Below are 21,472 nucleotides of genomic sequence, written 5' to 3'. Positions count from 1 at the left end.
GCTAATTGTCACTTGAATGGGTCTAAGTCCCTAAATCAGAGAAACAATAAAAATAGCCTAGAAATTTGGAAGCAGGGTTTATTGGCACCCTGGTGGGCCATGAATCTTGGTAAAGAAAGGAGCTCCATGGGGAACCTGCTAGCAGCAGCTCTCTACCCCTGAGGTCTGGTTATGGGGAGAGGAGGGCTGAGACAAATAATCAAGAATTTTCCTTTCTTTTTGATCTAATTTTTAATCCAAATTGAATTATAATCACCTCCCTGGTCTACCTTTAGGATGCCTACTTGCTTGTCCCGCTGAAAGCCAGGATTTCAATGCTTTCTAGCAGTTGATGTCACAGCCCACTGGTGCTGCTACATTCCAGTCACCATCTTGGATCTTCCTCTCAACATATCTGTTTCTAGTGTTCTGAAGAGTCTACAGGGGCTGGGTGGTGGCACACCTGGTAGAGCACACACATTACAATGTACACGGAGCCTGGTTTAATTTTATATGTGTCAACAACTATAGTGTACACCATTATCCCCCAACAAAATGATTAAAAATATTGATAAAAAGAAAAATAAGAAGAATCAAAAGAATCTCCAGACTGCTTCCCACAGGGCTTGGATTTGCATTCTCCCAGATGTATAGAAGGCTTTCCCTCTCCCCATCCCCTCGCCAGCACTTGGTGTTTCTGTCATTTCTGATGTCTGACATCCTCACAGCTGACATCTCTTTGTTGTTCTTACTTGCATTTCTCTGATAACCAGTGACTGAATGTTTATTCACATGTCTACTGGCCCTTGAGATCTCCATCTATCACAAGGAGATAAGAAACTGTCCTCAGGTGTCAGTAACTGTCCTGTAAACCATGATTTCTCCCAGGAAAATTGCTTGTGGTGGGGGATGGACTGCAGAGCTAGCTCAGAGGCAGAGGACATGCATGAGTTTGATTCCTCAGTATCTTGTTTCTGAAAAATACATCAGAAACTTGTGGCTTCAAACAGTGAAATGTCTCATCTCACTGCTGGAGGCTTGCATCCTGGAATGAAGGTAATGGTAGGGTCATGAGCTTTCTAAAAGCTATGGGGGGGTCCTGTCTTATCTCTGTAGCTTGTGAACTTCACAAGCAAGCCTAGTCCATCCTTAGTTTGTAGATTCTCCTGCAGTCTGCCATCATCACTACATGCCCATTTGCCAGGAGCCATTTCTCTGCTTTATAGATGATAAGCTTTGAGACAATGGAACCCCTCAAGACAAGTGTTAATTCCCCCCTGGGCAGGCCATTTCTCCTTAGGTAAACCATTTATCAGTAATCAAGTGAGTCAACACAAGTGAGTCAACACACAGTTTGGTTCCTGCCATTTGTTGCAAGGAACATTCCGCTTTGAAGGTTGCTCCCCCTCCCCCCTCCTCCAGCATTCCCTCTCCTTCCCCAAAGCCTTATAATGCCTGTATTCACAATAAAATTTTGCTACTTGCTCAGAAACTTGTCTTGCTGTCATTCTTCGTGTCTCATGTTCTTTGATTTCAGGTCTCATTGGGTTCCTAGCCCCTGTTCACCGCCCTGTTGGTCGGGGCATTCTGGCACCCAGAACGTGGGGCGAAGAAGCCTTCTGGACCTAGAAACTCCGCTGATGGAGAGGGTAGGCCTACCTGAATTCAATGAGTCACCTTGGCCGAAGGAGGGTAACGCAAAGATTCGCATAGATAGCCACAGAGATAATGGACCGTGAGTAGCATCTGGAGGAGAGTGTCACAGCGGCTGAGGTAAGCAAAACCATGGGACATGAATTTAGCAAACAATATTTATTCATTATAGGACTCAAGGAGTCACTCAAGACACGAGGAACTAGGGTTAAAAAGAAAGAATTAAAGAAGTTTTTAGATTATATTGGAAATATTTGCCCTGGTTCCCCCAGGAAGGCACTATAGATGAAAAACATTGGAGAATTGGTGACTGTATTAATGATCACTATCAGTCTTTTTTCCTGAACGTGTAACTGTTTCTGCCGTTTGTTACTGGAATTTAATGATATCTTAAACATTTATAATAATCACCCTGATATTAAAAACCTTATTAAAGAGGGTGAAAAGGTCCTCCGGCAACTTTCTAGTCCGCTGTCCAGGACAAAGTCCCCATCCCCATGCCCTTCTGTGATTATTGATCTTGATCCCCCAGTACCCCGTCAAAATAAAAGCCTCCCAGCACCAGATGAAAGTAAAAGCCCTGTTCCCCTCCCTACAGGTTCCACCGCACTCACTGAAGTTCTCTCCATTGACCCTCCTATTGCTAATTCACATGAGAATGAAAACCAGCATTCTTTCCCCGCCTCTATCCAGTTTTACAAACCCCCCCTCTCCTGAAGCACTTCCCTCAGAGAATGAGGCTTTGCTAGAAAAAGAGGCTGCCAGATACTACAATCCTGATTGGTGTCCTCCTCCCTTTAATTTCCCTCCCTATATCCGTGCCCCTGCTCTCCAGCCTGACCCTCTTCTTGACAATCCTTCTATCAGGCAGGCACGCTCAGGAGCCCTTACAGGAATTTCCACCCTCCGCAAGGTCCTTGCTGACCGGAGAGAGCAGCTTCAATTAATGAAAGAAATAGCTGCAGTTACAGAAGAGCTTACATTCTTAGCCTCACCAAAAAACCCAATCCCTAAAACTAAAACTAAACCATCTAAATCAAGACAGGTTTTGGCTTTCCCTGTTACTCGGAGCCAGGCTCAAACTGGCTAACCCTAACCCCTATGCTCTTCCTTGTCCAAACTGCCTCCCTACACCACCGCCCCTCCGTTTTGTGCTCCGGTCCTTGATTTGGCCAATAATACTGATTAGACCACTTTCTTTAAAACTGTAAAATGTACCTTAGCCTAGAAAAAAAATTTCAAGGATTTTTCTCTGTTTGGCGGCGGTAAACTAAGCCCACCTGTTCCGCCTGCACAGTCAATCACGGCTCAGAGCCCCTGCTCCACAGATTGGCAAAGACTGCAGTCAGTCATTCCCTAGTTACAAAAGCCCCACCTGGTTAGATAGTCTGTGAGTTAGAAATCCAAAAAACAAAGCGGTTTTTCAAAGGGAAAATTTTCTTTTCACCAAAAATGTATGTTTTAAGTCTGTGCTAACCTTGTTTTCATTAATGTATGTTAACCCCTAAGTAACTAAAGTTGTTTTAAGTTTTAAATAAGATTTAGTTAAGCTAAATGTGGTTTTAAAGATCCGGACTCATAGAGTTGGCACACCTTTACCAGAGTAAAATATAAGACAGTTTCGTCCTTCTGATAGCTAATATCAACATCAATTCATTAGTTAAAATATTTTCTGAGATCTCTAGGCATGGTAAAATGCCTCTACAGTCTCTCTCACTCTTGTGAAAATTGTAGATATTACCAGCACCCCAATATCAACTGCCACTGTTTGTTAATTTAATTCCATGCTTGAACTGACTTTCTAATAACCCAGTCAGTGTAGAGCAGTGGCCTTGCCAGGAAAAAAAAGGGTTAAACATATTCCTGGCCTGATAAAAAATTTTCATTCAACAGATGTGATTCAACAAAATTATTTAGTGTAAAATAATCATCTAAAAGAAATGTTAACAGTAAAAATTTATTTTAACATTTTAGTTATAAGTTTTATCTTAGCTTTTTAAGTTACCTATCCAAGTCAAAGTGAAAGATCAATTAAGTCGTGTACCCACCCTTGTTCATAGCTGCCTTAAGGGTGTGATAGCTTTGTGATAAACAAAGGTCCTAGCAAATAAAGTTTAACATTTTACTTAAAATTGTTTTTAATACTGGCTTGGGTTAGTAAAAGATAACACAATCGTTATGTTAATTATTTACATGTCAGAGGCTTTTGCTCTGGTTTTCCTCTTTATATCTTTCTGCTTTTAAAAATTATCTGGTTTTAAGACACTGCCAGAGGTTTATTCTTGATAAATTAAGGTAATAAATGGTGTTTTTGGTCTGATAGAAGATTTGTTTTGGCAAATCCTGATTTAACAAAATTAATATTTTGAACATTTAAGTTATGAGGTTTTATTTTAGCCTTTTAAGTTGCCATATTAGAGTTCTAAAGAACAAAATCTATTAAGAGTTTTATATCTATGCTTACCCATGATAGCCTTGTGATGAGTAAAGATCTTAGTAAACTAAAGGTATAATAGTGTGCTTAAACTGTCTAATCAGTTTAAAATAATGCCAAAAAAAGGTAAACATTTTATCATGTCAACACTTTAGGTATTGACTTTCTATAACATATTGGTATATTCTAATAAAAAGCCTTCTAAAATCATAGAAAAAAAAAACTCAAGCCAATTCTAACCATTAGATCATCAATTAACTTGGTACAAGTTCTCTCTCTAAGTAAATAATTATAGGTACATCTGCACATGAAGAACTGACTGCTCATATGGTAAGATTTAAAACTAAACATTTTTTATTTTTATTTATGGGTGTGTGATGACTCCTAAAGTCACTCATATCCTAAAATTTTTCTCATTTTTTTTACAAGCCTCTAAATATTTTAACGCTTGACCTGCCATAGTGAGAGCACTTTACTGGCTCCTGCATTGTTTAATTAAGATCCTGTTATTCAGACTTTTAAGATTAATCTCCATTGATAAAAGCCAATGCTCTCTGACAGATTGATGTAATTCACCTGCCCATGTTTAGTAAACAAAAACTTTTTTTCTCAGTTGATATTTTTTCTAAATTTATTGGGCTACAGCTCAAACAAGAAAAACTAAAACCCTGGGAGTCGGGCTGTAGCGCAGCGGGTTAAGCGCAGGTGGGGCAAAGCACAAGGACCGGCATAAGGATCCTGTTTCGAACCCCGGCTCCCTACCTGCAGGGGAGTCGCTTCACAGGCGGTGAAGCAGGTCTGCAGGTGTCTGTCTTTCTCTCCTCCTCTCTGTCTTCCCCTCCTCTCTCCATTTCTCTCTGTCCTATCCAACAATGAGAACAACAATAATAACTACAACAATAAAACAACAAGGGCAACAAAAGGGAATAAATTAAATAAAAATTAAAAAAAAAGAAAAACTAAAACCCTTAAGCTTAATTAATAAAAAAAGGGAAATGCACCCCCCAGTATTCAGTTGGCTAAAGTGTCAATGAAGTAACATACTAAATCTTCTTAATATTTACAAAAATTCGAATTGTCCATTTATTGTATCTCATTGACAAAGCCACCCACTTTTCCAGTCACAGAGACATATTCTTTTTCTCTTTTTCAACACTGGATGTCCATGTTTGTTTTCCTTTTATTATGGTGGATGACATTGCTCTTGCAAAATCCACAGAGTCCCTGTTGGCAAGTCCTTACCACAAAGGATGCCATGGCAGTAGATACTCCAGCTAACCTCACCAGCCTATCCAAGTCTTCTCTTTCTGCTGACCTACCACTGCTGACTTTATCTTTGCATGTTTATTGACTGCTCACTTTTCTCAAAATATTCCTCGATGTTCAAGGAACCTCACCTTGACTTCTAATGTGTATGCACCTCCTCTGTGTTTTGGTACAACACCATCCTATATTTTCATGTCAATTCTTCTCTACTTGGTCCTTGCCTCCTAGTTTTGCTTGTTCCACAGCTGACCCTCTATGAAGAGAAAAATTTCATCAGTTGGCGCTGACCAGAAGACCAGACGTGCTGTGTTTCTTCCCCTAGACATCACATCCACTGACTGCTTCCCTTAGACTTGCTGGTGGCACGCTAGGACACTCTATATATTTCTCCCATGAATTTTCTGACAAATTACAACAGGTTATAGACTCCACCACAAATAGTCTTGAGTCACTACAGAGCCCCTTATGAGACCCTTATTAGTCTTTTGTTAATGATTACCTTAAGGTCCTTTATTTTAATAAGATTACTGATTTTATAAAATGGCAGATTGACTCCTTGGCATCAAAACCTTTGCAAATACATTATCACAGACTTGATTTGGCTGACAGAGGCCTGGCTAAACCTGAGGATGACAGACCCCCTTTTCAGATGGCATAAAACTCAGAATTATGCATGGAGACATCCAACCATGGCAGGGCAAGGACACCAGTAAGGGGTAGAAGGCAAAGCACTGCAGGGGGAGGACCCTATCGTCCGCCTCTGAGTCCCCCGTGAAGCAAACCTGATTTGCATGGAGGTTGGTGTCAGCAACAAAAATTGTTTCCCTAGAAACTGTGGCTCTGCCTCCCCTCCCCAAAAAGACACCGAGAGCCTTATAAGATGCGGGAAGGTTGGTTTTGCACCCACTCCGCGGGAGGAATCAGGTCAATACTTCCTTCCTCTGGTTACGCCCACCAAACCTGCTGTTAGGGTCTCTGCTCCTCACCCCCATTGCCTGCCTCAATTTTAAATTATAAAAAGGGAGGATATGCCAGGAGCCATTTCTCTGCTTTATAGATGATAAGCTTTGAGACAACGGAACCCCTCAAGACAAGTGTTAATTCCCCCCTGGGCAGGCCATTTCCCCTCAGGTAAACCATTTATTAGTAATCACGTGAGTCAACACAAGTGAGTCAACACACAGTTTGGTTCCTTCCATTTGTTGCAAGGAAAATTCCGCTTTGTAGTTTGCTCCCCCTCCTGTTGGGTAGTATACCACCTCCCCCTGGCTTCTGCTTAACCATATGCCTATATAGGGATTTACTGAACCCATTCAAAGCTTTGGTCTATTTACATAAATCACTTTTACATTTACATAAAGCACTCCCTCCAGGGCATTGGTGGTTCAGTGATAGGATTCTTGCCGGCTCTGCCCCCTCCTTGTCACACTCTGATTTTCACCAGTCACTTTTCTCTCCACCCTCTCTATATCACATCCTGTTTCCACCCTACTTGGAGAGTATAAAAACAGCTGCTCTTCTGATTAAAGACACTTGGAAATTGCTTTCCGGCTCCGAGAGTTCCAGAGTGTATCTCCTGCCAAGTTGGTGCGGCACGAGTTCCTGATCCCTCTCCCACGCAGCAGCCTAGATCGGCTCCAGTTGAGTTCTCTCCAACCCAGAGAGCACTAGCTCGGGAAGAAGTACCCTCAGGCTATCCCAGCACCCTCCCCCCTCCTCCAGCATTCCCTTTCCTTCCCCAAAGCCTTATAATGCCTGTATTCACAATAAAATGCAGCTTGATCAGAAACTTGTCTTGCTGTCATTCTTCGTGTCTCATGTTCCATCATTTCAGGTCTCATTGGATTCCTAGCACCTGTTCACCGCCCTGCTGGTTGGGGCACCCATTTCTCCCTGTGTGTCTCTCTCTTTCCTCTTTTTGGGAGACAACTGACAGACTAGATGACAGCGCCTCTTACCTTAAATTGTCGGCAAAAACCCAATTTCTAAGTAAGGTCACTAGGATTAGGGTTTCCACATGCCAGTTAGCTGGATCTAGTTCCTCCGAGGGGTTAGCAGGATGTATCTAGCTATAGTATCACTCTCTAGCAAAAGTAACCCACCTCCATCCTCATTTATGGACTGCTAGGTCATGCCCCGGCACTTTTTATCCCATGTCATCCTCATTTTGAAGTCACTCTGATCATATTCCCAGAGGCTTTATTCACTAAATACAAAAATAAAAACAAAAACATAAGATGCAGACCAGTGCACTTGTATGTATGTGAGTGTCCTGGATCCAACAAGCTCACAAGTGCCCTGTGGAGGGTGATGGTAGGGTAGGCTATGGGTGTGGCGCCAGTGAGAAGACAGGTGTTTTCTGGCCCCACAGAATAAACAGTCTAGTGGGAGGCCATTTGCACTCAAGATGTGGCTTCCTAAATGATAACCTCTAGACAGGCCTGAGGACAGAGCCTGGTGATTAGCATGCCTGGCCTCTGGCGCCCTCTGGTGACTGTGGCTGTGTCTCCCATAGTGGGCTGTTCATCACCATTCATGACAAGGGCCACATTGCCACCATGCTCAACTTCTGCCTGAGGATGACATTAAGGTAGGGTTCTTCTCTTCTGTGCTGTTACTTGGTGGTGCACTGGGTCCTCTCAGCCTGGACCAGAAAGAAAGCCACCGCAGCACCAAGGGAAGAGTCATCCTGTCTTAGCTAAGACAGGCTCACACACCTGATAGGCCTGACAGAGTTAGAGTGGGCCAGAGAAAGGCTTCCAGGGATAGTGGGGGCTGAGGGTTTGAACCCATATCCTGGTGCATGGTAACCTTGGTTTTTCTGAAGGATGATGACAGATGGGTTCCCTCCACTGAGCCTGCAGAAACCACAAATCCTCAGAGGGGAGTCAAGGGGTCAGAGTCCTACGCTGGCTCAAGTAGGCTGGCATCCAGAGGAGGACCACTGCAGAAGCATTCCCCCTGTCTTGCAGGTGTCGTGGTGACAGATGGGGAACGCATCCTTGGCCTGGGGCACCTGGGCTGCTATGGCATGTGCATCCCTGTGGGAAAGCTGGCACTATACACAGCATGTGGGGGCATCAACTTACACCAGTGCCTGCCTGTGATGCTGGATGTGAGCACCAACAACCAGGTAATGCCCCCAACCTGAGTCACAAGGGCAGGGATGCTTCTGCCTCAGGGCACCTCCTCTGCACAGGCCACATCAGAGAAGGAGAGAGAGAGACAGAGCGAGAGAGAGATGCCAGGCCAGGCAACATATGTGTCCAGCAGAGAAGTAGTTACAGAAGCCAGAACTCCTTTGTTGCCCCAAAAAGAATTTTGGTTCTTACTCCCAGAGGGGGAAAATGTTAGGGGAAGATGACCTGAATTCCACTGGGACCTGAAATGTTTGTCACCAAGTATCTTTATTTCTATACCATCACTGAGAGGGAAGAGAATCTCAAAAACCAGAGGAAGTCAGGTACTTTTTTGCTTATCTTGGAGAAAAGGGGAAAAAGGGAGGACATTTGGAAGAAGTAATAGGTGTAGGTGTGACTTAGAAAGGAAGTGAATAAATAATTAAAATGAATAAAAATGGGCAAAAATATAACTACATACACACCTATATATAGACACACACACACAGAGAGAGAGAGAGAGAGAGAGAGAGAGGTAAATATACTCAACCGACACCTATGACCTCAGAACTATAGCAATTTCTGCTGGAGAGGGATGGAAACACAGAACTCTGATGGTAGGGGTAGTATGGTATTAGACCCCTATTATCCTATGATTTTGCAGCACACTATTAAGTCACTAATAAAACATCAAATTAAAAGGAACCAGGAAAAGAAGCCAGACCAAGTAGGACAAGGGCCTGGCCCAGGTGTGAGCCCCCACACCACACAGGGATGCTTGGCACCAGGGGAAATTCAGGTGCTGTGATGACTTTACTCATTCTTCACCACCTCCTCCTTTTCCTTTCTCTCTCTCTCTCTCTCTCTTTCTGAAAAATGTGGTCCTGGGCAATGAAATTACCCATGCCTTAGTCCTGGTTCCAAAAAGCTAAAGTCATGGAGAACATGAAGAGAAGTGGTGAAAGTAGAATAGTGGTTCCCATTCTAGACTCTTTTCTTCAGTCTTTTTTCCACCAAAGCCATCCTTAAGGCCTAAGATGCCTTTTCCCAGCCACCAGAATTCAGCTGTTCTCAAGGTCATGTGTATTCTGAGTTCCCTCCCAAGTTACCTTTTGTCCTACTGTGTCATTGCTTTGTTTGTTTGCTTGTGTCTGTCTGTCTGTTTGTTTGTTTTGCCAGGGCACCAATCAGCTCTGGCTTATTGTTGGTGCTAAGGATTGAACCTGTGACCTTGGAGCCTCAAGCATGGGTTTTTTTTAGTATTACCATTAAGCTGTATCCTTTGCCTCCCTGCTGAAAGGTGTCATTTGATCAGATGCTGGGTGTATCCAGAGTTCCATAAAGAAATTCCCTCCCACAACTGGTTTCTCATCTCCTGGCAAATAGAAACCCAGTTCTAGCACTGAGTATCTACGGATCAGTGTTTGTGTTCCATCCTGATTATCTTCTTAGGATAAATTCTTAGAAACATAAGGCTGGGGGGATAGCACAGGGATTCTACACAAATACTTTCCTGCCTGAGGCTCTGAGGTCACAGGTTCAACCCCCAATCACACCATAAACAAGAGCTAAGCAATGTTGGAGGGGAGGGAGAAAGAGAGAAAGGAAGGAAGGAAGAAAGACAGAGAGAGAGAGAGAGAGAGAGAAAGAAATGAAGGAAGGAAGAAATAAAAGGAGAAAGGAAAAGATGGTCCTGCAGGTGTGGATGGGAGGGGAAAGTTAGGAGCTATGCTCCAGTGTCTCTCTTCTGTCTGTCTGTCTCTACCTCTGAACAAGTAACTAAAAGAAAAACAGTTGGGGAGAGAGGCAGGCAGTGGTGCACCTGGGTTAGCACACACTGCAGTGTGCAAGGATCTTGGTTCAAACCCCTGGTCCCCACCTGCACGGTAAAACTTCACAAGAACTGAAATAAAGCTGCATGTGTGTCTCTGTCTCTTTCCTTCTCTATCTCCCTCTCCTCTCTCAATTTCTGTATCTATCCAGCAATAAATAAATAAAATAAAGTTATAACTTACAAAAAGGAAGAAAAACAAGTGACTGCCAGAACCAGCGGTTTTGTTGTGCAGGCACCAAGCTCCAGGACCAACCCTGTGTCAAAATTTAAACAAAGAAACAATTAACTGAGCTGACCTCACCTCTGAATTCAGAGACAGTAAGGGCCATCAGTGGTGAGTGTGTGTGGGGTGTGGGCTTGGGTGGTTCCTGAGGCACATAGGGGAGGGAACCCAGCATCTAAAGTCCAAAGAGGGAAACCTCCAGGCCCGAGCTGTTCTGACTGGAGGCAGGCTTCAGGATGTTATGAGTGGAGGGGAAATGTGTCCTTCCCACAAAAGGTTCTAGCATTCAGGATGCCTCACCCCTACCTGGGGCCAGGTTGAGTGAGTGAGCAGGTCCTGTGGATACTGGCTGTGAGATTAATGAGGGGACATCTCCTCCCTGGAATGAGGGTGCCCTCACTCTGTGGAGAACTGCCCAGGGGAAGCCCAGCTAAGGCCAGTGAGTTTCTTGCTCTGTCTTGCCCCAAATCACATCGACCAGCTACACACACACACACACACACACACACACACACACACACACACACTTGGAGCCAAAAAGAAAGATCCAGAAAAAGGAGCTGAAAATGTATCTGAAGGGACGAGTATGCTGAGGAGGACACATGAGACTGAGGCTCAAAGGGGCAGGAATGTGGTAGATGTTTGGAGAAGAGCCAGAGGGATGTCATCCAGAAATGCCCAGAGAGGTTGTCCTCTGGCCTAAATAAGCCAGCACCTCCCACAGTGCTCTGGCTTCTCTTGGGGCAGAGCACCCTGACACAGGATGAGGAACTGAATGAACTGCGTGTCTCAGTGGCTCTTCAGGGACTCTTCAAGAAGCTGGGAGTAGCTGCAAGTGCTGGGTTCAAGCCCCAGCACCACGTGAGAGCATCACAACACCAGGGGCACTTTATGCCTGGTGGACCAGTGCTGTTTCTTTCTGTTTCATGCCCCCACCCCAAACAAAAAATAGGGAGCAACAAGGCACTAGGGGGCTTGTCTGGTAGAGTGCACATGTTACGTGGCCAGAGGACCCTGGTTTGAATCCCAGGCCACTGTGTGTGAGCACCTGCAGGGGAGACACTTCCTGTGCAGAGGAGCAGTGCTGTGGAGGTGTCTCCCCTTCACTAGCTCTCTATCCCTTTCAGTATCTCACCCTTTCAACTCATTGCTGGGGTTCAGTGCCTGCACAGCTCCACAGCTCACAGAAGCTTTTTATTTTCTTTCCTCTAGATAAAGGGTGAGTGACAGAGAGATAGAGAGGAGAGACACAGAGAGAAGAGAAACCACAGTGCTGGTCCACTACTTGTGAAGTCCCTCCCCATCCACATTTGCCCACATGTTGTGGCTGAGGTTCAAACCCAGGACCTCTTGCATAGTAGCATATACTCTCACTGACTTCTCCACTCAGATACGGAATCCACTGCCTCATCCAGTTTGAAGACTTGGCCAGTGCCAATGCTTTCCGTCTGCTAAACAAGACTGAGAAAAGTACTGCATGTTCAATGATGACATCCAAGGTAGGTTCTGCCTTGGGACTGAGTATCTGGGACTGGCTCCCTCACACAGGACCACCTGCTGCCAGCGTGCCACTGTGGCTCCACTGCCTCATGACTCAGGCTTCCCTGTGACCTGGGAGAGAGTGCTGGGGCTTTGCTAAACCACTGCTCCTTGGAGACCATAGCTGCATCCAGGGAGATGAGTATTACATGACTGCATATCTGTGACTGTACAAGGACGCAGGGTCGAGCCTCTGGACACCATTATGGGAGCACCTACAAGAGGGAAGCTTCATGCAATGGAGCAGTGCCATGGTGTCTCTCCTCTTTCTATCTCTCTCACTCTTAATCTATCTCTGTCTCTTGACGTCTATCATACCATATATATATATATATATATATATATATATATATATATATATAATTTAGGCATTGAGCCCTATGAAGAACACTGGTGACCAAAAAAAAGAATGAAACATGTAAAGGGCATTCTAAATAATGCAACCAGCTAGTACAAGCTGGTAGTGAGCTACAGTTTCAGCCTCTCTCCACAGAAGAAGCTAACAAAGACCTGGGGCAGATACAGTAAATGTTTAAAGCACTTAATATATAGGGGTCCTATGGTGGCATGGCTAGTAGATCATACAGGTTATCATGCTCAAGGACCCAAGTTCAAGCCCCCAGTCCTCACCTGCAGCAGGAAGCTTCATGAGTACTGAAGCAGTATGGCAGATGTCCCTCCTCTCTCTCTCTCTCAACCATATGTCTGTCATGTCTGCATTTACAGGGAATGACGAACTATGAGTAGTGTGTCCCCTTTCTGGTGGCCTTGAAGACCCCAGGGGTTGGGAGGGGCTTCTAGTAGACACTGATAAGCATGACCTGGATTGGAAGTGCCAAGGAGGATCCAGAGAGGGGTCCTCAACAGTGGGGACTAGAAAGATGTCCCTAGGGCCTGTGACTGCAGATAGAGGACACTCCACAGGGACAGGACTCTCTGGGGAGCATCCATGCTCACTGCCAGTCCAGTGTCTGGGCATGCTGCACCAGATGTTCCTGCCTTTCTCTCTGGTCCCGGCAGAGCTGCCAGCATGCTGAGTCAGAACAGGCCAAGTAAAGCAGTCCGGGGGTTGAGGTTGGGAAGTAGGGGTGGGGGCCTGTGTCCTTCATCCTTGGGTAGACTCACTGCAGAATTTGGGAGGAAATACGTAGCTCTGACTCTGGGGACTACTGCTGGTCTGTCTGGGACCAGGAATGTCCCAGAAGACACCAAAAAGGGGGTGGTGATAGGAGAGTCCTTGCTGGAGTCCAGTAACTCTGCACTAGGCTGGGGAGAGGGAAGCCCACCTGGTCTTCCCTGGTTTCTCCCTGGTCCCTGTATCTATAGGGGTAGATGGGGGAGGGCACATCAGGTCCCATCACCTTTATGCCTCCCAGTGGCCACTTGTGGCTTCCATTAAGTGACCCAACTCAGCCTCACTGTGACACGGGGCTGACAATGGGCCCACAGGGACAGCTGGCCAGTCACTATGGCTAGCTTCCAACAAGCCCACCTTCTACAATAAATGGTTCAACTGGAGGCCACATTGGCTCCCTATTCAGCCCTCATTCCCTAGTTGATCTGAAGGGTTTGTCAGGTGACCAAGAATCTGGGGATTAGCATCCTGAAAGGACATTGCAGTGGTTTTGCAAAAGGGTTTTCACTCCTGAGCCTCTGAAGTACAGGTACAATCCCAGCAGAACCATAAGTTTGAACTGAGCAGTGCTTTGTTTAAAAAATAAATGGATAAATAATGAAATCCCTCTTGAATATACATATTTGAAATACACACATACAGATATATGAAGTATTGGGGCCTGGGTGGTGGTGCACCTGGTTAAGGGCTTTATTATCATGCGCAAGGACCCAAGTTCAAGTCCTCAATCTGTCGCTACCTGCAAGGGGAAAGCTTCGTAGGTGGTGAAGCAGTGCTTGAGGTTCTCTCTACCTCCCCCCTCTCAGTTTCTCTCTGCTCTATCAGATAAAATAAATAATGTAAATAAATAAATAAATGTTAGCAAGAAAGATAAACTACATATATATGAAATACATATACATATTTGAAAGAAACATGGTTAAGGTGGGAGGCTTTGAAGGAGACAGGCACAACAGCTCATTCAGATAGTGCACTCCTTTCTCCTGTGCACAACTCAGGTTTGAGCCCAGCCCCCACACACTGGAGGTGCTATGGTCTCTCTCTCTCTCTCTCTCTCTCTCTCTCTTTGTCACCAGGGTTATCACTGGGGTTCAGTGTCTGCCTGACTCCACTACTCTCAATGACCATTTTTTTCCTTGAGATGGAGAATGAAAGACTTCAAGGGAAGGAGAGATACCACAGTACTGTTCCACCACTTGAGAAGCCCCCACCCCTCTGCAGAAGCTCCCTTAGGGTGGCTGGGGGACTTGAACCCAGGACCTTATATATGGTAATGTGTACACTCTACAGGGTGAGCCAACTTCTGATCCCCCCTTTCTAAGTCCTTAATATGTCACCCAAGAGCCACCCCCAACCCCCATGAAAGTCAATGTTGGAGAAAAAAACAAACCTTCTGTTGTAGAGCTCAAGACTTGTTGTTCAGCCTTTGAGGTTCTGGGCTGAACTGTGTGTTGTGGGGGGAGTAACTTTTTCCTCCAAAGGCACCCCAGGGAGAACACCCAAAGCCAGCTAGGCAGCCAAGGGGTTGGGGGGCTCAGGAAGCCACATACACTGCTGGATATAGAGAGTACCAATGGTCAAAGGTCAAGGTGCTGCTCAGAAGTCTAGGAAAATTATATTTGGTGACCTGGGGGAGCAAATTGCCTGTCAGTAGAGCAGAGAGCACCTTGGCAGTGGATACTGTCAGGGTTATTCAGATTCCAGCCACCAGAGAGAACATTCCACTCCCAGCACCAAGGCCCTGCCTTGGGGCTGTTCTGCTGATGGTCTTTGAGCCATCTGCTGGTCAGAGCACAATCCCTCCTCCAAGAGGCAGAAGGCTGTGCTGAAATAGGTTCCCAGGCTGAGGAAACCCTGGAATTCTTCTAGGGAAGATTTACAGGCGCTCAAAAATCATCAAGTTGGCAGAAACACATCTTTAGACTCCAAGAGATCAACATTAAAGAGGGCTCTGGGGAAATACCTATCCAAAAAAGGGGACCAGAGACTTCTTTGCTGGATTTCGAGGGCCTATTGTCATTCGGGGAAATATATCTATCTTTTGTGTCATAAGATCTGTGAGTTCAGATTTGTGACTCCCTGACTTGGCTTTGGAAGTTTCTTTGAGTTGAGTATGATTTCATCAGCCCAAGAGACCTACTCCTACTAGGTCCCCAGACAATCTAAATGCTCTGCAAACCAAGCTGTAAATTCATGTTCGAATCTTTTCTCCCCTGTCTGCAGTAGTGTAAGGCCCTGGTGATCCACTGGGATAAAAATGTAGGCCAAAGACTGTGCTTGAGTCCCCACACAGCAAATCAATATAAAGGGCTGGTGTGTGTGTTTGGGGGGCGGGGTTTATTGGGAGAAAGAAAATCAGCATCCCCTGACCCTGATTTCCTACCTCTCCCTAAAGAGCCCCTCTTCTCTTCTGGTTCCCATTCACTGGTTTTAATATCCACAAGATTATCATTATTTGATCTGGTCCATTACTATGTTTGCTTCTGAGTGGGAGGGCTACACAGCAGCTTCTGTCTTTACATAACAGACTGTTAATTAGGTCTTCTTCGGTCTCTCTAGGAGCCAGCTGGACACACGGGGCACCCCCCACCCCCACCAAGTAGCTGAGCCCACTCTGCTCTGTCACAGGCACAGCCTCCATGGCAGTGGCTGGGATACTTGCGGCTCTGTGGGTCACCAGAAGCCGGCTCTCTAGCCATGTGTTCGTCTTCCAAGGAAGCGGGGAGGAGTCGGGGTTGTAGGTGCTGCCAGGAAATGGAGAAGCCTAGAGGCAGCCTGGCACGATGCCTCATCTGGACACTGCGCTCCTTTGCCATGTGCACGGGCACTGCATTGGAGGAACATCCAGACCTATGGGCTTTTAGCACCCTCTCTCATTTGAGGATCCTTGCGTCTCCCAGGTGTGGAGGGAGGAGGGCTGGCTGCTGCCTCCCTGGGTCTGAGCCTGTCCTGTATGGCACCCCCAGGCTGCCCTGGGCATCACTCACCTCCTGGTCATGGCCCTGGAGCAGGAAGGCATCCCTGCGGCTGAGGCCACCAAGAAGATCTGGATGGTGGACTCCAGGGGACTCATTGTCAAGGTGGGTTGGCCTGGGGGCAAGACATGGGGTATCTTACAGTAGCTGGAGATGGGGTGCTCACCTGTGAGGAGGCAAGTCTGGCAGGCAGGAGAGAGAGGAGGAGGATGAGGGCAGGGCCTGCTCTTTATTTGGATTGATGGATTGATTGATTTTGCCACCAGGGTTACCACTGGGGCTCGGTGCCTACACTGCTTCATTAGTCCTGGCTGCCTTTTTTATGTAGAGAGGAAGAGATAGAGAGAAATAGAAAGGGGAAAAGGAGAGAGAAAGATAATTACCCTGCAGCACAGAGTGACCCCACTCAGATGTCACTTAGAGCCTGAACTCAAGTCCCAGATTCCACTAGCTTAGAAAACTGGGGAGAGGGACCCACGAGACTGTTCAAAGGTCAGAGATGAAAATGTAAAAACTGGGGCTAGGAGGTGGCACACCTGGTAGAGCACAAAGGTTCCCATTTGTGAGAACCTGAGTTCAAGGTTTCAAGTGCCTGGTCCTGACCTTCAAAGGAAAAGTTTCCCAAATTATAGAACAGGCTGAAGATGTCTCTCCTTACTCCCTTTCTGTCACTCTCTGTCTCCATGAAAGAAAGGGAGAAAAAAGAAAAGAAAAGGAGGAGGGAGGAGGAAGGTAAGAAAGGAACAAGGAAATAGTGACCACCAAGAGTAGTGGAGTTATGTAAGCACTGAGCCTGGGCAATAACACTACTGGCAATAATAATAATACTAAAGTATAAGTACCATGGACACCTGCATCTGAGAGCCATATATTTCAGTGGGCAGGGTGTATGCCTTGCCATGTACTTGAATCACATTCAAACCCTAGCACCACATGGGAGGGTGTCATTACTGGGAGAAGCTCTGATGCTGTGATGGCTACCCGTGTGTGTGTGTGTGTGTGTGTGTGTGTGTGTGTGTGTGTGTGTGTGTGTGTGTGTGTCTCTCTCTCTCTATCTCTCTATTTCTCTCTCTCAGAAAGAAGTACAGAGTGCTCTCTGTGGCTCAAATGCAGCAACTCTCCCCAGGTTCCTCACAGCTACACCCTTTCTTTCTGTCTTTGCAGGGGAGGAGCCATCTGAGCCCTGAAAAAGAGACTTTTGCCCAGGACCATGCTGAGATGGGCTCCTTGGAGGAGGTGGTGCAGCAAGTGAAGCCCACAACCATCATAGGTAGGAGGGTTGGCCAGGCTCGGAGGTATTGAGACTCCATGCTGGCAAAGCTCTTTGCTCAGGCCACGTTTTTTGTTGAGCAGCTACTGGGTAAAAGTCTTGGGACTATGGGGACAGCAGGGGCCCTCCTGGCAGAGTGCACACGTGACCAGACTTAAAGGCCTGAGTTCAAGTCCCATGTCACCAAAGGGAGCAGCAGCAGGAGGGGAGATTCCCAAAGTTGGAGTTATTCTGCAATGTCCCCCTTATCTCTGTGTTTCTCTTTGGAGGAAATAGGGGAAAGGGGCCACTGGTGGAGGTGTGCAGACACAGAGTCCCAACAAGAACCCTGATGGCAAAAAATAGAATAAAATAAAATAAAATATCGTAGTATTGTAGGATTGGACTGAGAAGAGAGAGTTTGTGTCAATCACCTGATTATGCTTAGTGAAATAAGTAAGATAAAAGATATCTATCAGATGCTTTCCCTCAGGGACATGGCCTCCTTCCATGAGCGCTCCATAATTTTCGCACTGAGCAACCCCACCAGCAGGGCCGAGTGCACAGCTGAGCAGTGCTACTGCAACATCCAGGTCAGAAGGCCCTTACCAGGCGGGCAGATGAGCCCTCCAGGGGAAGATGACCTGGGGCCTGGGAGCCTGGAGGAGGCATGGACATGACCCAAGAGCTGTGGGGCTGGCAGGCAAGTGGGTGGGTATCCAAGTGGACAGGTGAATGGTCAGGCAGGTGGGCAGCTGGAGGGCAGGTAGGTGGGCAGGCTGAAATAGGCAGGCTCTGGGACCTAGAGCCTGCATAATCACTTCCAGTTCCATCCATGTTGCCCCAAAGATCACAATGTCAAGTTTTTTTGGACGCAGAGTAGTATTCCATGGAATATATATCCTGGTACTTACTCAGCTTATCATTACATTTAGGCTGCTTCCACTCTTAGAAGACTCTGATGTGCTTCATGGATTCTTTCTGGACAACTCTGGGCATTCATAAGAACAGCTATATTTGACTAAATATTTATTTTGATGAGGGGAGAGAGAGAGAGGGAGAGAGAGACTGCTGAGCTCTGGCACATGCAAGGCGTACCCTCGGGCTTGGGGGACCTGTACTCAACTGCTGGTGTCTCCCTGTTGTAGTGAGTGAAGCTGAGTGTTTCTGAGAGTTTAGTCAGTGCCAACCTCCCCCCACCCCCCACCAAGCCAAGGCTCAGACTTTGGCTTTGTTCTGGAAATGGCCAAACTCAACTTCTTTCTCTCTTCCCATTCCCTACTCCCCTCCCCAAGAGCACCCCACCCCACCCCCCCAGCAAAATGTCCAGGAGGTGTCAGAGCAGCACCTGTCACAGGGGAGACAGTACCCGCCCCTCAGCTCCATCAGAGATGTGTCTCTGAGAATCGCCATCAAGATGAGGACATCTGCCCTGTGACACTGGCAGGGAGGCAAGTGGCCTTCTCTGTGGCTTGCGGAGAGGAGGGGAGAATGGTGCAGAGGAAGCTGGAACTGTGCTACCTGGGCTGTCCGCTCCTTGCTTCCTGTCAGCCATGCTCTCACCCAGTGCTCCCACATATGTTTGTGCACACACAGGTATGGAAAGACATAGCTGCACATGTGTGTACATGTGCATCTTATGCATGCACATATGTGTTAATGTACATGTGTATACACAGAAGACTGTATGGAACCAGAAATGGAACCTGAGAGCCCAGGCCATAAGCGTAAATCAGAGTGGCCAGGTGGTAGCTCACCTCGTAGAGAGCACAGGTTACCTAGGTTCAAGCCACGATCCCCATCTGCAAGGGCATCTTCATAAGCAGAGGAGCAGTGCTGCAGGTGGCTCCAATTCTGTCTCTCCCTCTAATTCTGTCTCTCACTTCTATCTATCACTATCTCTGTCTCATTAAAAAATAACAACCACAGGGAAGAGTGGATCCATGCAGGCACTGAACCCCAGAAATGCCCCTGGTGGAAAAAACAAATGTGGAGCAGTGAAGTTATCTTTGATGATTCCAGGAATGCTGAGGACATTATTATATTGTTATTTATATTAATATACATATACATATATACCTTACATCTTTTTTGTTGATTAAACCAAATTTTTACTGTTATGTTGGCTGGATAGTGGTTTACAGGACAGTTGTTGACACATGGGTGCAATCTCTCACCTGCAGAACACTCTCAATCTTAACTTAGGTCCTTCTGTTCCATCATGCAACAGAAATCCTCCCTTCAAGCTCCCCCACGGCCCTTTTCCCACAACCTTCCCCAGAGTCCTTTGCTGTTTTTGTGCAATACATGAAACTCAGTTCAATTTTACTTGTTTTCCCTTGCTGTCCTTGACTGTTAAGATCTGCCTGTGAGTGAGATCATCCAGTATTCATCCTTCTCTTTGGGGCTGATCTTATTTCACATGATTCTTTCAAGTTCCATCCACAATGAGGAAAAGGAGATGACCTTGTCATTTTTCACAGCTGATCAGTGTTCCACCAGTGCTCCACTTTCTTAGCGACTCATCTGTCATTGGGCATCTGGTTGCTTCGAAACTTGGGTTGATACAAATAGTGCTTCTATGAATATACCTGAAGTATTTATTTCCCCAATCATTTTTAATATTTGCAATATTTGTTGGATAGAATCAGAAATTGAAAGGGAAGAGGGAGATAGAGACAGAGAGATGCCTGCAGTACTGCTCAATCACTTGTGCAGCGTCCCTCCTGCAGATGGGGACTGGGAGCCTGAGCCCTTGTCACTGGGCATTGTATCAAATGTGCTCAATCAGATGTGTGATTACCTGGCCCCAATTATTATTTGTGTTTTTTCATTTCCTAGAATTGAGGAGCTTCATAGTATATAGTCCTCCTAACTGTCCCTGCTCCCCTAGCTGGTGCCCTCCTTAGGGGCACACTAACGGCCGTTCATCCCCCACCCCGACCATCTCACAGGTCCTCACATATGCCTACAAGCACAACCTGGCCACTTACTGCCCGGAACCCTTGGACAAGGAGGTGTTTGTTTTCTCCCTGGTCTACACTCCTGACTACGACTCCTTCTCACTGGACAGCTACACCTGGCCTAGGGAAGCCATGAGTGTGCAGATGGTCTGATGCCATTTCTGCAGGGCTGGGGGCAGGGACAAGGGAGGGACACCCACAATACAGATGACCTCTGATGGCTGTCCTTGTCACTGTCTATCCCTAAACTCTCTGCTCAAGAGCAGAAGCCCAGGGACATCTTGTCCCACAGGCCCTAAGTGCCCATCTTTTTAGAACCTCCCTCCACATCTGGCTTAAGGATTTCTCCAGACTTTCTGTTGCCAGCTCTGAACCTAAGCTTGTGAGAAATCTAAAAGCCCCACCTGGAGCTCAGCCCTGACAGTGCCCATAGCTGCTGGTGGGGACAGAAGTGTGCCATGTGGGGAGTCACTTGGACGGGAGGAGAGTGGTTCAGGACATGCAGCTGAGAAGTGAGAGAGCAGAGTGGTGGAGCAGTAACTAAAATACACGAGTCACAAGCATGAGATCCTGACTTCAATCCTTGACATCGAGTGTGCCAGTGATGATACTGCATGACACAGGAAGCAGACACTCAGGAAACCCCTGCTGCCTGCTCTGCCTAGAGCCACACTGCCATCTTTCAGCCACAACAGGCCCCTTTCGTGCAGGTCTTAGTCTCTCCATATCTCCCAGTGTGCTGACACTCAGTGTAGTGTCCCCAAAGCATAGCTCTGTCCCATGACTCCTGGATTCGGGCTAAAGATTCATGGGGGTTGGGGGTTGTTCCAGAACATTCATTCCTTCAGAAAAGTCCAGGCTTAGGGAGGCATGATCAGATTCACAAGCAACTTTTCTGGAGGAGAGAGGCAGAAAATAGCTCTTCATACTAAGGCCCTGGGTTCGAGCCCCTGTACCACATGAGAGTACCATGAATGGTAAAAGGGTTGGGGAGCTTCATGGTCAGGGGACCGGTGCTAGGGTAACTTTAGTCTCTCTCCCCCTCTGGACACAGTGGAACATTTAAAGCCAGGAGGCCTCTGAGCAATGGAATTACACAAGCA

At 46.5% G+C, this 21,472-nt stretch overlaps 1 pseudogene; it reads left to right on the top strand.

The window, feature by feature from the left end:
• Positions 1–1,707: 1,707 nt before the first annotated feature.
• On the top strand, positions 1,708–20,522 carry LOC132533755 (NADP-dependent malic enzyme, mitochondrial-like; annotated as a pseudogene).
• The last annotated feature ends 950 nt before the right edge of the window (positions 20,523–21,472 follow it).

Source organism: Erinaceus europaeus, chromosome 17, assembly GCF_950295315.1.
Source record: "Erinaceus europaeus chromosome 17, mEriEur2.1, whole genome shotgun sequence".
NCBI lineage: Eukaryota > Metazoa > Chordata > Mammalia > Eulipotyphla > Erinaceidae > Erinaceus > Erinaceus europaeus.
The sequence above is the reverse complement of the archived record's forward strand: the minus strand, read 5'-3'. Positions and strand labels throughout refer to the sequence as shown.